The 14,195-nt window shown below is 34.0% G+C and overlaps 1 protein-coding gene across 3 annotated transcripts in view; it reads left to right on the top strand.

The window, feature by feature from the left end:
* Positions 1 to 14,195, top strand: part of LOC132728908 (alpha-mannosidase 2-like) — a 40,709-nt gene that overhangs the window by 14,234 nt on the left and 12,280 nt on the right. The window contains exon 1 of one of the 3 annotated variants that reach the window (XM_060714650.1): positions 8,832 to 8,936. The exons of 1 other annotated variant lie outside the window; for it this stretch is intronic. The gene's annotated coding sequence lies outside the window, so the exon portion shown is untranslated. Of the gene's footprint in view, positions 1 to 8,831; positions 8,937 to 13,649; positions 13,784 to 14,195 lie in introns of those variants that run through there. One more of the 3 variants, XM_060714633.1, reaches the window with a different exon arrangement.

Genomic DNA, 14,195 nt, shown 5'->3' with positions numbered 1-14,195 from the left:
TTTTTTATTTTTCTTATTTTTTTTGTACAAGCATGTACTTTTAAATTATAAGAATTATATAAGAAAGTGATATAAGTGAAGTTAATGCTATCAAATCTGATGTGTTATATGAGACAGGGGATAAGCAGCATCCAATAAAACGAATAGGTTCTAACAATTATAACAAATTCTTTGATCACATTTTATGTAACATCTTTGACAATGATTGCTGACCTTCTACCAGGAACATTTTGTATAAAGAAATTATTTGGTACATATGGCACTCTCGATAAACGTAACCTGGTCGAGTGGTTAATGGATAGGACTAGTAATCTAAGGATCGCTAACCGCGAGGGTTCAAATCCTGTCAGGGGCAAGCCGTTGTTTCCTTTAGCAAGAAACTTTACACTGGTTGGTTCAAAGAACTGATTCGATAGTGTGTCTATAAACTTATAGCTTCCAAAACAATAGAACTTAAATACCGCAGCGTGTGATAAATTTGTGTTAATTTTATTGTATCTGAAAAGTGGAATATAAACAGCATATAGTTAACTTTAATATAGTACAAAAGAACAAATAAAAATCAAAGAAACAATGATATCAAGTATACGAGTAGGTGTATGGCGAACTACAAAATAATGTGCAAAAATAGCTCTCATATCCATGCCTGTTTATAGCAAATATACACATAAAACATTTCCCAAATTAATTGCATATTTTATTATCATTTTTTGAATTTTGAGAATATCTTTTGACGTTTTTATGCTTTGAATTAAATAAATATTGCTTGAAAAATCCCTACGCTTTAAACATTGAATGATTTTGTGTTCATGCTTTTCTTTGTAAACTTTTATTATGTTAGCTTTGTATACAGTTCTTTGTGTTCAAGACAATATAAAGAAGGGGGCTAGATATTCACATTCACTTCCATTTATTGTTGGTGGTCTGCATGGTTTAAAGGACAGACACGTAGGGGACGTGTCTTTCTTTTAATGTACATTTAGTACTATTATGATACTAAACGACGGAGTTCTAATATTTCATATTTGATTTGAATTTTCATTTTAGATACAATAAATTATACATTATTTTGTTCAGCTTGAGGCTGAGATAAAATTTTTCTGTCCCCTTTTTTTTGAAACCCCAAAATTGGGCCAAATTTAGATATATTTAAATAAAAAAACCCACTGGAAACAGTTTTGTTTTTTAGTCAAATTAAATAAAAATTCATTGCTTTTTTTTTCATTTTTTACGCCATTTTTAAAGGGTGTAAGTGGCATTTTTTCCAATTGAACATACATTGTATTCAATGTATGAATAATAACAGATATTAAAACAGAACTCGGCAAATATGAGGTTTCCCAGTCTCAAACTCAAAATATACAATATATGTTTACAGCACATGTATAACAGAAGACATGGATATTTGTGGACGGATCATCTATATTGACTTTGTGGACGGGTCATCTATATTGACTTTGTGGACTGGTCATCTTTATTGACTTTGTGGACGGGTCATCTATATTGACTTTGTGGACGTGTCATCTATATTGACTTTGTGGACGGGTCATGTATATTGACTTTGTGGACGGGTCATCTATATTGACTTTGTGGACGTGTCATCTATATTGACTTTGTGGACGGATCATTTATATTGACTTTGTGGACGGGTCATCTATATTGACATGTGGACGGGTCATCTATATTGACTTTTTGGACGGGTCATCTATATTGACTTTGTGGGACGGGTCATCTATATTGACTTTGTGGACGGATCATCTATATTGACTTTGTGGACGGGTCATCTATATTGACTTTGTGGACGGGTCATCTTTATTTACTTTTTGGACGGATCATCTATATTGACTTTGTGGACGGGTCATCTATATTGACTTTGTGGACGGATCATCTATATTGACTTTGTCGACGGATCATCTTTATTGACTTTGTTGACGGATCATCTATATTGACTTTGTGGACGGGTCTTCTCTATTAACTTTGTCGACGGATCATCTATATTGACTTTGTGGACGGGTCATCTATATTGACTTTGTAGACGGGTCATCTATATTGACTTTGTGGACGGATCATCTTTATTGACTTTGTCGACGGATCATCTTTATTGACTTTGTTGACGGATCATCTATATTGACTTTGTGGACGGGTCTTCTCTATTGACTTTGTGGACGGATCATCTATATTGACTTTGTGGACGGGTCATCTATATTGACTTTGTGGACGGGTCATCTTTATTGACTTTTTGGACGGATCATCTATATTAACTTTGTGGACGGGTCATCTATATTGACTTTGTGGACGGGTCATCTAATCTATATTGACTTTGTGGACGGATCATCTATATTGACTTTGTGGACGGGTCATCTATATTGAATTTGTGGACGGATCATCTATATTGACTTTGTGTACGGGTCATCTATATTGACTTTGTGGACGGGTCATCTATATTGACTTTGTGGACGGGTCATCTATATTGACTTTGTGGACGGGTCATCTATATTGACTTTGTGGACGGATCATCTATATTGACTTTTTGGACGGGTCATCTATATTGACTTTGTGGACGGGTCATCTATATTGACTTTGTGGACGGGTCATCTATATTGACTTTGTGGACGGGTCATCTATATTGACTTTGTGGACGGGTCATCTATATTGACTTTGTGGACGGATCATCTATATTGACTTTGTGGACGGGTCATCTATATTGACTTTGTGGACGGGTCATCTAATCTATATTGACTTTGTGGACGGTCATCTATATTGAATTTGTGGACGGATCATCTGTATTGACTTTGTGGACGGGTCATCTATATTGACTTTGTGGACGGGTCATTTATATTGACTTTGTGGACGGGTCATCTATATTGACTTTGTGGACGGGTCATCTATATTGACTTTGTGTACGGATCATCTATATTGACTTTTTGGACGGGTCATCTATATTGACTTTGTGGACGGGTCATCTATATTGACTTTGTGGACGGGTCATCTAATCTATATTGACTTTGTGGACGGATCATCTATATTGACTTTGTGGACGGGTCATCTATATTGAATTTGTGGACGGATCATCTATATTGACTTTGTGGACGGGTCATCTATATTGACTTTGTGGACGGGTCATCTATATTGACTTTGTGGACGGGTCATCTATGTTGACTTTGTGGACGGGTCATCTATATTGACTTTGTGGACGGGTCATCTATATTGACTTTGTGGACGGGTCATCTATATTGACTTTGTGGACGGATCATTTATATTGAATTTGTGGACGGGTCATCTATATTGACTTTGTGGACGGGTCATCTCTATTGACTTTGTGGACGGATCATTTATATTGACTTTGTGGACGGGTCATCTATGTTGACTTTGTGTACGGATCATCTATATTGACTTTGTGGACGGATCATCTATATTGACTTTGTGGACGGGTCATCTATATTGACGTTTGTGGACGGGTCATCTATATTGGCTTTGTGTACGGATCATCTATATTGGCTTTGTGTACGGATCATCTATATTAACTTTATAGACGGGTCATCTATATTGACTTTGTGGACGGGTCATCTATATTGACTTTGTGGACGGGTCATCTATATTGACTTAGTGGACGGGTCTTCTATATTGACCTTGTGGACATGTCATCTATATTGACTTTGTGGACGGGTCATCTATATTGACTTTGTGGACGTGTCATCTATATTGACTTTGTGGACGGGTCATCTATATTGACTTTCTGGACGGGTCATCTATATTGACTTTGTGGACGGGTCACCCATCTATATTGACTTTGTGGACGGGTCATCTATATTGACTTTGTGGACGGGTCATCTATATTGACTTTGTGGACGGGTCATCTATATTGACTTTGTGGACGGATCATTTATATTGACTTTGTGGACGGGTCATCTATATTGACTTTGTGGACGGGTCATCTCTATTGACTTTGTGTACGGATCATTTATATTGACTTTGTGGACGGGTCATCTATATTGACTTTGTGTACGGATCATCTATATTGACTTTATGTGGACGGATCATCTATATTGACTTTGTGGACGGGTCATCTATATTGACTTTGTGGACGGGTCATCTATATTGGCTTTGTGTACGGATCATCTATATTGTCTTTGTGTACGGATCATCTATATTAACTTTGTAGACGGGTCATCTATATTGGCTTTGTGTACGGATCATCTTTATTGGCTTTTGTGTACGGATCATCTATATTGACTTTGTGGACGGGTCATCTATATTGACTTTGTGTACGGATCATCTATATTGACTTTGTGGACGGGTCATCTATATTGACTTTGTGGACGGGTCATCTATATTGACTTTGTGGACGGGTCATTTATATTGGCTTTGTGTACGGATCATCTATTTTGGCTTTGTGTACGGATTATCTATATTGACTTTGTCGACGGATCATCTTTATTGACTTTATTGACGGATCATCTATATTGACTTTGTGGACGGGTCATCTATATAAGTTTTGTGTACGGATCATCTATATTGGCTTTGTGATTGACTTTGTGGACGGGTCATCTATATTGACTTTGTGTACGGATCATCTATATTGACTTTGTGGACAGATCATCTATATTGACTTTGTGGACGGATCATCTATATTGACTTTGTGGACGGGTCATCTATATTGACTTTGTGGACGGATCATCTATATTGACTTTGTGGACGGGCCATTTATATTGACTTTGTGGACGGGTCATCTATATTGACTTTGTGGACGGATCATCTATATTGACTTTGTGGACGGGTCATCTACATTGACTTTGTGAACGGGTCATCTATATTGACTTTGTGGACGGATCATGTATATTGACTCTGTGGACGGATCATCTTTATTGACTTTGTGGACGGGTCATCTATATTGACTCTGTGGACGGGTCATCTATATTGACTTTGTGGACGGGTCATCTATACTGACTTTGTGGACGGGTCATCTATATTGACTTTGTGTACGGATCATCTATATTGACTTTGTGGACGGATCATCTATATTGACTTTGTGGACGGGTCATCTATATTGACTTTGTGGACGGGTCATCTATATTGGCTTTGTGTACGGATCATCTATATTGGCTTTTGTGTACGGATCATCTATATTAACTTTGTAGACGGGTCATCTATATTGGCTTTGTGTACGGATCATCTATATTGGCTTTGTGTACAGATCATCTATATTGACTTTGTGGACGGGTCATCTATATTGACTTTGTGTACGGATCATCTATATTGACTTTGTGGACGGGTCATCTATATTGACTTTGTGGACGGGTCATCTATATTGACTTTGTGGACGGGTCATTTATATTGGCTTTGTGTACGGATTATCTATTTTGGCTTTGTGTACGGATTATCTATATTGACTTTGTGGACGGATCATCTTTATTGACTTTGTTGACGGATCATCTATATTGACTTTGTGGACGGGTCATCTATATAAGTTTTGTGTACGGATCATCTATATTGGCTTTGTGATTGACTTTGTGGACGGGTCATCTATATTGACTTTGTGTACGGATCATCTATATTGACTTTGTGGACGGATCATCTATATTGACTTTGTGGACGGGTCATCTATATTGACTTTGTGGACGGGTCATCTATATTGACTTTGTGTACGGATCATCTATATTGACTTTGTGGACGGGTCATCTATATTGACTTTGTGGACGGGTCATCTATATTGACTTTGTGGACGGATCATCGATATTGACTTTGTGGACGGGTCATCTACATTGACTTTGTGAACGGTCATCTATATTGACTTTGTGGACGGATCATGTATATTGACTCTGTGGACGGATCATCTTTATTGACTTTGTGGACGGGTCATCTATATTGACTCTGTGGACGGGTCATCTATATTGACTTTGTGGACGGGTCATCTATATTGACTTTGTGGACGGGTCATCTATATTGACTTTTTGGACGGATAATCTATATTGACTTTGTGGACGGGTCATCTGTATTGACTTTGTGGACTGGTCATCTATATTGACTTTGTGGACGGATCATCTATATTGACTTTGTGGACGTGTCATCTATATTGACTTTGTGGACGGATCATATATATTGACTTTTTGGACGGATAATCTATATTGACTTTGTGGACGGATCATCTATATTGACTTTGTGGACGTGTCATGTATATTGACTTTGTGAACGGGTCGTATATTGACTTGGTGGACGGGTCATCTATATTGACTTTTTGGACGGATAATCTATATTGACTTTGTGGACGGGTCATCTATATTGACTTTGTGAACGGGTCATGTATATTGACTTTGTGGACGTGTCATGTATATTGACTCTGTGGACGGGTCATCTTTATTGACTTTTTGGACGGGTCATCTATATTGACTTTGTGGACGGGTCATCTATATTGACTTTGTGGACGGGTCATCTATATTGACTTTGTGGACGAGTCATCTATATTGACTTTGTGGACGGGTCATCTATATTAACTTTGTGGACGAATCATCTATATTGACTTTGTGGACGGGTCATCTATATTGACTTTGTGGACGGGTCATCTATATTGACTTTGTGGACGGGTCACTATATTGAATTTGTTGACGGATCATCTATATTGACTTTGTGGACGGGTCATCTATATTGACTTTGTGTAGCGGATCATCTATATTGACTTTGTGGACGGGTCATCTATATTGACTTTTTGGACGGGTCATCTATAATGACTTTTTGGACGGGTCATCTATATTGACTTTGTGAACGGTCATCTATATTGACTCTGTGGACGGGTCATCTATATTGACTTTGTGGACGGATCATCTATATTGGCTTTGTGGACGGGTCATCTATATTGACTTGTGGACGGATCATCTATATTGACTTTGTGGACGGGTCATCTATATTGACTTCGTGGACGGATCATCTATATTGACTTTGTGAACGGGTCATGTATATTGACTTTGTGGACGGATCATCTATATTGACTTTGTGGACGGGTCATCTATATCTGTAATTATGTAAGAAATAAACCATGATAGATTTTATCCTCGAGTGCTAGGAAACTAAAATATAAATACTTCTATGAATAAGTAGAATATCTCATGAATTTTTTATTAAAGTTTTACACTATTCAAATCTGTATTAAATCGGGTTTTCCTTTCATAATCTTTCATCATTTTTGTATAAATGAAGAAAATACTAAAATAATTAACTACAGCTTTATATTAACTATATCTTCTGTTAAGAAAAAGATATGACTTTTATTTAGCACTTTTTGCCAATTCCCCTTCATTATTTTTAAGAAATCAATAAAAGGTGTTTCCCACTTTAAAAAGCTTTAGTTTCGATTTCGTTGAAGCTATATAAAGGAGAAATGCTTACAATCATATTAAGGATACACTTGTAGTTGCCATGTTTTCTTGTTAGATAATAGATCAATAAATTAAACACAGGTGTGAATTACTTTTGCCATAGAATGAAAGATTTAATATAGATCCCACAATATATATGATTTTTGTTTTTGTTATGATATACTTTTGTAATGTTATCGCATAATATTTAAATGGTATTATACATGTATTGTTACTGTAAATATTGTATCTTTGTATCATAGTTTGGAGACCTTTCTGTTGAAAATGTGTCAGGGTTAAATCGTATACATATACATGCACAGTGCGTTAACTGGAGTGCGGGTATTAGTTACCCGCACTCCAGAGCATGCCCATTGATTGGCTCATTTTTGCTGGGGTTTACATATTGTGACGGCAGAGAAAGTAAAAGCGACAGAAATATCATATTCAGATGTACGTTCATTGGTTCATTTTTGCCGGGGTTTCATATTGTGACAAAAGGGATCGTGTTTTTATGTTTGACTATGATACAAAAGAGAAAGAACACCAAAACACTCGGTAATCTGATTAATACTCGGGGGCTACGCCCCTCGTACAAATCGGATAACCTCGTGTTTCGGTGCTCTTTCTATTACGTAAATACTGTTATGTGTAAATATTGTATCTGTAAATACTGTTATGCTCTTCATCTTTGGAGGAGGAAATAAAAGTATCTATCTATCTATCTATCTATCTGTCTGTCTGTCTGTCTGTCTGTCTGTCTCTCTCTCTCTCTCTCTCTCTCTCTATCTTATCTTATCTTATCTTATCTTATCTTATCTTATCTTATCTATCTATCTATCTATCTATCTATCTATCTATCTATCTAATCTATCTATCTATCTATCTATCTATCTATCTATCTATCTATCTATCTATCTATCTATAGATCTATCTATAGATCTATCTATAGATCTATCTATCTATCTATCTAGACTTTGTGGACGGGTCATCTATATTGGTATTGTGGACGGATTATCTGTATTAACCTTGTGGACGGATCAACTACATTGACTTTCTGGGCGGGTCATCAATATTGACTTTGTGGACGGGTCATCTTTGTTGACTTTGTGGACGAGTCATCTACATTTGTTGACGGGTCATCTTTATTGAATTTTTGACGGGTCATATATATTGAATTTTGATTATTGTTTGATTATTGATATATTGAAGAATTATTTATAATGGTTATACACTCAAAGCAAGATCTAACGTGTCCCTTTTCAAAATCAATTTTGATGAATATGGTTGCATGACTGATTGTATGAAGTCGAAAATTTACTTACTATTTAATACTACGACTATCTATCAACAGCGATGAATCATTCAACCGTGACGAATATTACTATTTGTACATGGCACAGGCATTTTCACGTTTAGCACGAAACAATTTGCCAAAAGAAAAAAAAATCGATTATTGTAGTCATAGCATTTTTCTCCAATGAAAGCCAGGCTAGAAAAGCATAATTTGAATGTCATGGCTGGAATGAACAAAACAAATCACGACCGAGAAACCGGCATGCTAGAGGCCAGATATTCTCCCAGAAGGTATAATTAACATTGAACTTAATCTGTAATAATTAATCAAAATGTTAATTATTATCTATTCAGTATAGGTTAGTGTTTAATGTTTCTGGTGTTACGTGTTAAATATCTAAATAATCTTAGTGAAGAATATACATGTATGCTTGGTGTAAGACAAGGTGAGTGTTTATCTCCCTTGCTCTTCTCTCTATTCATAAATGATTTAGAAGATACGTTGATACATAGAGGTTCAGATGGTATAGATATAGATATGTTTAAAATTTTCCTTCTGTTGTATGCAGATGATATTGTTCTTTTTGGAAATTCTCCTGAAGATTTACAGCATAGTTTGAATGTTTTAAATGATTATTGTAACACTTGGAAATTAAAAGTAAACATATCAAAAACAAAGGTAATGATTTTTAGGAAAGGTGGACGTTTACCAAGTAATCTTTGTTTTTATTATAATGGTGAAATACTTGACATAGTTAACAAATTCTCATACTTAGGTGTAGTGTTCACTTGTGGTGGGTCTTTAAGCACAGCTCAAAGTACCCTGGCGGGCCAAGCTCAGAAAGCAGTTTTTAAGTTAAACAAATACTTATATAAATTTACTTACATAACACCTCGACATAAACTCGATTTATTTGATAAATTAGTTATGCCAATTTTAAATTATAGTAGTGAAGTATTAGGTTTTACTAATGATATATCAATAGAAAGAGTTAATTTGCAATTCTGTAAAAGTATTCTTGGTGTGAAAAAAACAACCCAAAATGATTTCGTTTATGGAGAACTGGGTAGAACCTCTTTACAAGTTATTCATCATATGAACATTGTTAAATACTGGGTAAAGATATTAAGAACACGCGAAAATAAGTATATTTATTTGATCTATAACATGTTAAAATTAGATTTTGAACGAGATGAGCGTAAGGTAAACTGGTGTTCAATGGTTAAAAATTTATTATGTTCTCTTGGTTTTTATGATGCTTGGTTAGAGCAAAATGTTGGTGATGTTGAATTATTTTTATCTTCAGTTAAACAAAGATTAACAGATCAATTTATTCAAAACTGGGATAGTAGACTAAATGATTCAAGCAGAGCATTATTTTACAGAAACATAGCATCTTTCCAAAGTCAGCCATATCTTGAATGTTTTTCAATGAATAAATTTTGCCAAGCATTATCTAGATTGCGTGTTTCATCACACAGGTTACAAATTGAGTCAGGTAGATGGGCACGTCCAGTAAGAATTGAAATAAATGAAAGGAAATGTAACTTATGTGGTTTATTGGAGGATGAATTTCATTTTGTAATTGAATGCTATCTTTACAATGATTTAAGGAAAAAGTATATACCAAGATACTATTGGAATAGACCAAATATGTTTAAGTTTTTAGAATTGATTAAATCTGATAACAAAACTGTAATAAGAAATTTAGGAATATATGTATACAACGCTTTTGATGTTAGAAATAACGTTATGTACGGGCAATGATACTTGTAAAATAATGTATATATCTCAGCATTTTTCTTCTTCTCTTCTTTTGGTTGCCACAGCACATTGGAAATATTACTCCTTTCAAGATATAAAATTCAATACTAAAAGTTTCAAAGAGAAAAGAGTAAAAAAATTAATGATATTTGAATCAATCTACAGTTATTTCGATGAAGATGTTTCACGAATAGCCAATGAGTTGACCTTTTCTCTTTTGTTTTCGATTTCGATAAAGGTTGACAAAAAAAAATTGGAGTACTATTCCCATGATTGCATATATATTATAATGCATTGTATTGAATAATTGTTTCTCCTCTATTGGAGAAGTTATTTTAAGGTTGAGTTTCAACCTTCTCCTATATTTCAAATATTTGAAAAAGTGATGTATTATTATCATTATCATGCTTTACTCTGTCATGTCATATATATTATGTTTGTAATATGTTGTCCTCATGGGCTTATTAGCCTATTGGAAATGAAATAAATAAATTCTAAAATTCTTTCTGGTCAACCGTACAGTTCTAATTTAATAGATGATGAGTTATATTTAGTTATGCAAATATATTATAAGTAAGCCAAACATTGTTGAAAAGATAGCAAACTTTATATGGATGTTTCTGATCAACCGTACAGTTCTAATTAAATAGATTATTAGTTATATGTCTTATGACTGTGCACAGTTAAGAAATGTATTAAGTAGATTATTTTGTCTTATGACCCAAGTTAGTCGTAAGGCTTTTTTTTTTTTAATTACAACTTTGCAATCGAAATATTTTTTGGAATAGCCAATTGTTAACCTTCCCTTTCGTTTCGTTTAACGTTAACTGTAGTTTTGGAGTACTATTCCCCTTCAAAATAGTATATAGTGTGATACTATAGTTGGTTATTCACTTGTATCGGATGTTGATTACGTATATATAGATAACTTTATTGTAAGTGGCACAATAATGTATGTGAAATTCACGCTATCTTTGTCAACATGTTCGTAACACAATATTAAACTATGTAATATATGTTAAACTGATTATGTCATATCCTATACTGAAGGAAACAAAATAGATTAAACTGTTCACCTTCAAGAAATTTGCAGACTATCCATTGATTTTGTGATTGTATATATGTATGTATGAATGAATGTATTAATGTAATTGACTATGTACTTTGTATACGTCAAAATAAACTTTCTGTTCTGTTCTGTTCTGTTTAATAATATGCATTAACAAAAATAATTGGTCAAGCCTGCCGCAGGCAGGCGACCAATTATTTTTGTTAATGCATATTATTAAACATTAACCTATTTAATGATCAACATTATTTTTTCCACCAAAAACAAGACATTTCTCTAAATCACGATAGCTCCGCCCTTTCGCTCTACAAGATGTCTACACCTTGTCAAGTTTCTAACATGAGCTAAATAAATGACCTTTTCAACATACAATCAGGCACAATTTGTACTGAAATGTCTCAGAATTTATACCTTTATCTACAGTATTTACATGTAGGTAAAAACAATGGAGTGAATGAAATGTGTACATCCTTTTAAAATGAATGGAAAATGTGAGAAAAATACATTAGAGATTATTAATTGATACAAATTCGTTATTAGCTTCAAGCTATTCACTAACATTTAAAATCCCAATTGATTTGCTCTTTTGAAAAACAGTTCTTTTTTTTCTGTGTGTCAATTTTGGTTTATAGGTGGATGGGGTCCATTTTCAATGAGTTTTCCAGCCTAAAAATGTAACCATTGTGGATTGTTAATGCAGTTCATTCCTATCAAGTGAAAGAAAATAATTTTTTGGTTAATATAAAGTTAAAACAATCAGCAATTAATTTATAACAGACATTTTTCTTAGAGTTAAAAGGATATAAAAAAGTTACTATGTAATCATTTGTCTCTGCCTGCCCCACATGTATTATCTATGTAATAAATCAATTGATTGTATCCTCACATTTAGAAAGCCTAATTATTTTTACGTTGGCATTGTTTTGCTAACCTTTATATTTTAAAATTCAGAGTGCAAACCACACCTCTAACTCCTCCCTAATATAATGCATTACTGAAATTTGTTAGACTAGTTAGACAACAGATTAAGTAAATTTTATTAAGTTAGTACACATTAACCAAAGTTAGACTTAGCAGAAATTTGAAAAATACTACAATGTGATTGGACAAAAAATAATGTTGATCATTAACAAAAAAGGGTATATCTTCGTTTCTATGAAGTCTTTCAGATAATAATTTACGCTGAATACTTGTGGGCATCTGTTTTAGGTTAGAATGCACATAACGTCACCAGAATCGACGTTTTCAATGTTAAATTAGGTCCAAAGAGAAGTTGTCTCCAGTTTTCCAGCTACCCCGAGTGACTGCGTCGCACGGTATTTCCATCAAATTGTCCACCAACAGGCAATATCTTTACATGTGCATACTCGGAAAACATGTCGCTAGCTAACTGCATTCCGATATTTTTACATAAATGTCTGTAATCTTCAAAAATTATGAAAAACTCACCTTGTTTATATCGTGTCACACGTCAAAGATGGGTGCTCACAACGAGGAACGGAAGTTGCTCACAACATTTTTACCGATCGATGGACATTTTTCACTCGTTGTGAGTTAAACGGGCGTGATTACGTATTATAAAGTTGACTATGTGGACGGGTCGTCTATGTTGACTATCTAATATTTGTAGTAACTTTTCACCATGGCAATAAATGACCCTCGTATTGCAATTTCCTGTGATTGATTGTAAGTCACATGTAGACATGTTTCTAATATACATGTATACATATAAATCCCCCTATAACCAATTATAATTACCAAACTTCTCCATTAAATCTTGATACAGGCAATGTTTGTATTTAGATTTAGTAACGTAAAAACTAACACACATAAAAATGATCTTCCTTTATGAAAGAAACATCAACCGTGTAATGATTGTAATTTACCCATTACAAATAAATAGTATAAATTGTACCTTCCGGTCATTTTGACCGGATACAACAGCTAAATTGTAGTTATTATGTTACCAGATTATAAATAGATTTTGCATGTATAAACTAATTAATGGAGAAAAAAACATCATTTTACGAATTTATTGATGATGAGTAATATAGATATTCTCCGAAAGTTAAAAAAAAAGTTATTTCAAGTGTATAACAACAATCATTAACATGTGCTGTAAATGTAAAACTCTCACCGTAAAAACTACCCCTACTTAATTGTACTTGACGTTAAATATACAATAGTTCATACAGTAGTTCAACAACTATAGCTGTCGCGCAGTTACAATTTCGTTGTCAATCTAAAGAGAATGATAACTATGTAAATACTGTGACAAAATATTTCGGATCGAGAATGTATTCTGTAAGTTGTTATAACTTTTATATTTTATAAATCTTTAACAATTATGCTTGTAAATAAACTACTAAATAATCTATCTTGTGGTGAATATATTTGCGTCAAAATGTTTGGTATTCCGGTCTACCTCGCTGAATTAATATTGTATTTTTCCTTACTTATACATCAGAAATAACAATTAGAAAAGAATATCATATCTAAGTATGATATCTATTGGCGCAATTTTGATTCAAAATAAGCATCAGATCTTTCGGTATTAGGGAAAATAACTTTACTTAATTTGATCGCGTTTTTTTTGTGTTGTTGTTGTTGTTTTGCATATATTATGTACAGGAAGCTAAAATGAAAGACGTGTGGTAGAAACATGCAAAAGTTAGTAAGAAAAATCTTGATTTGTTTCGGCGTCATGACTGAATTA

This window comes from Ruditapes philippinarum, unplaced genomic scaffold, assembly GCF_026571515.1.
Source record: "Ruditapes philippinarum isolate M1 unplaced genomic scaffold, ASM2657151v2 ctg989_1_1_1_1, whole genome shotgun sequence".
NCBI lineage: Eukaryota > Metazoa > Mollusca > Bivalvia > Venerida > Veneridae > Ruditapes > Ruditapes philippinarum.
Note: the sequence above shows the minus strand (reverse complement) of the source record. Positions and strands in the feature narration are given on the sequence as shown.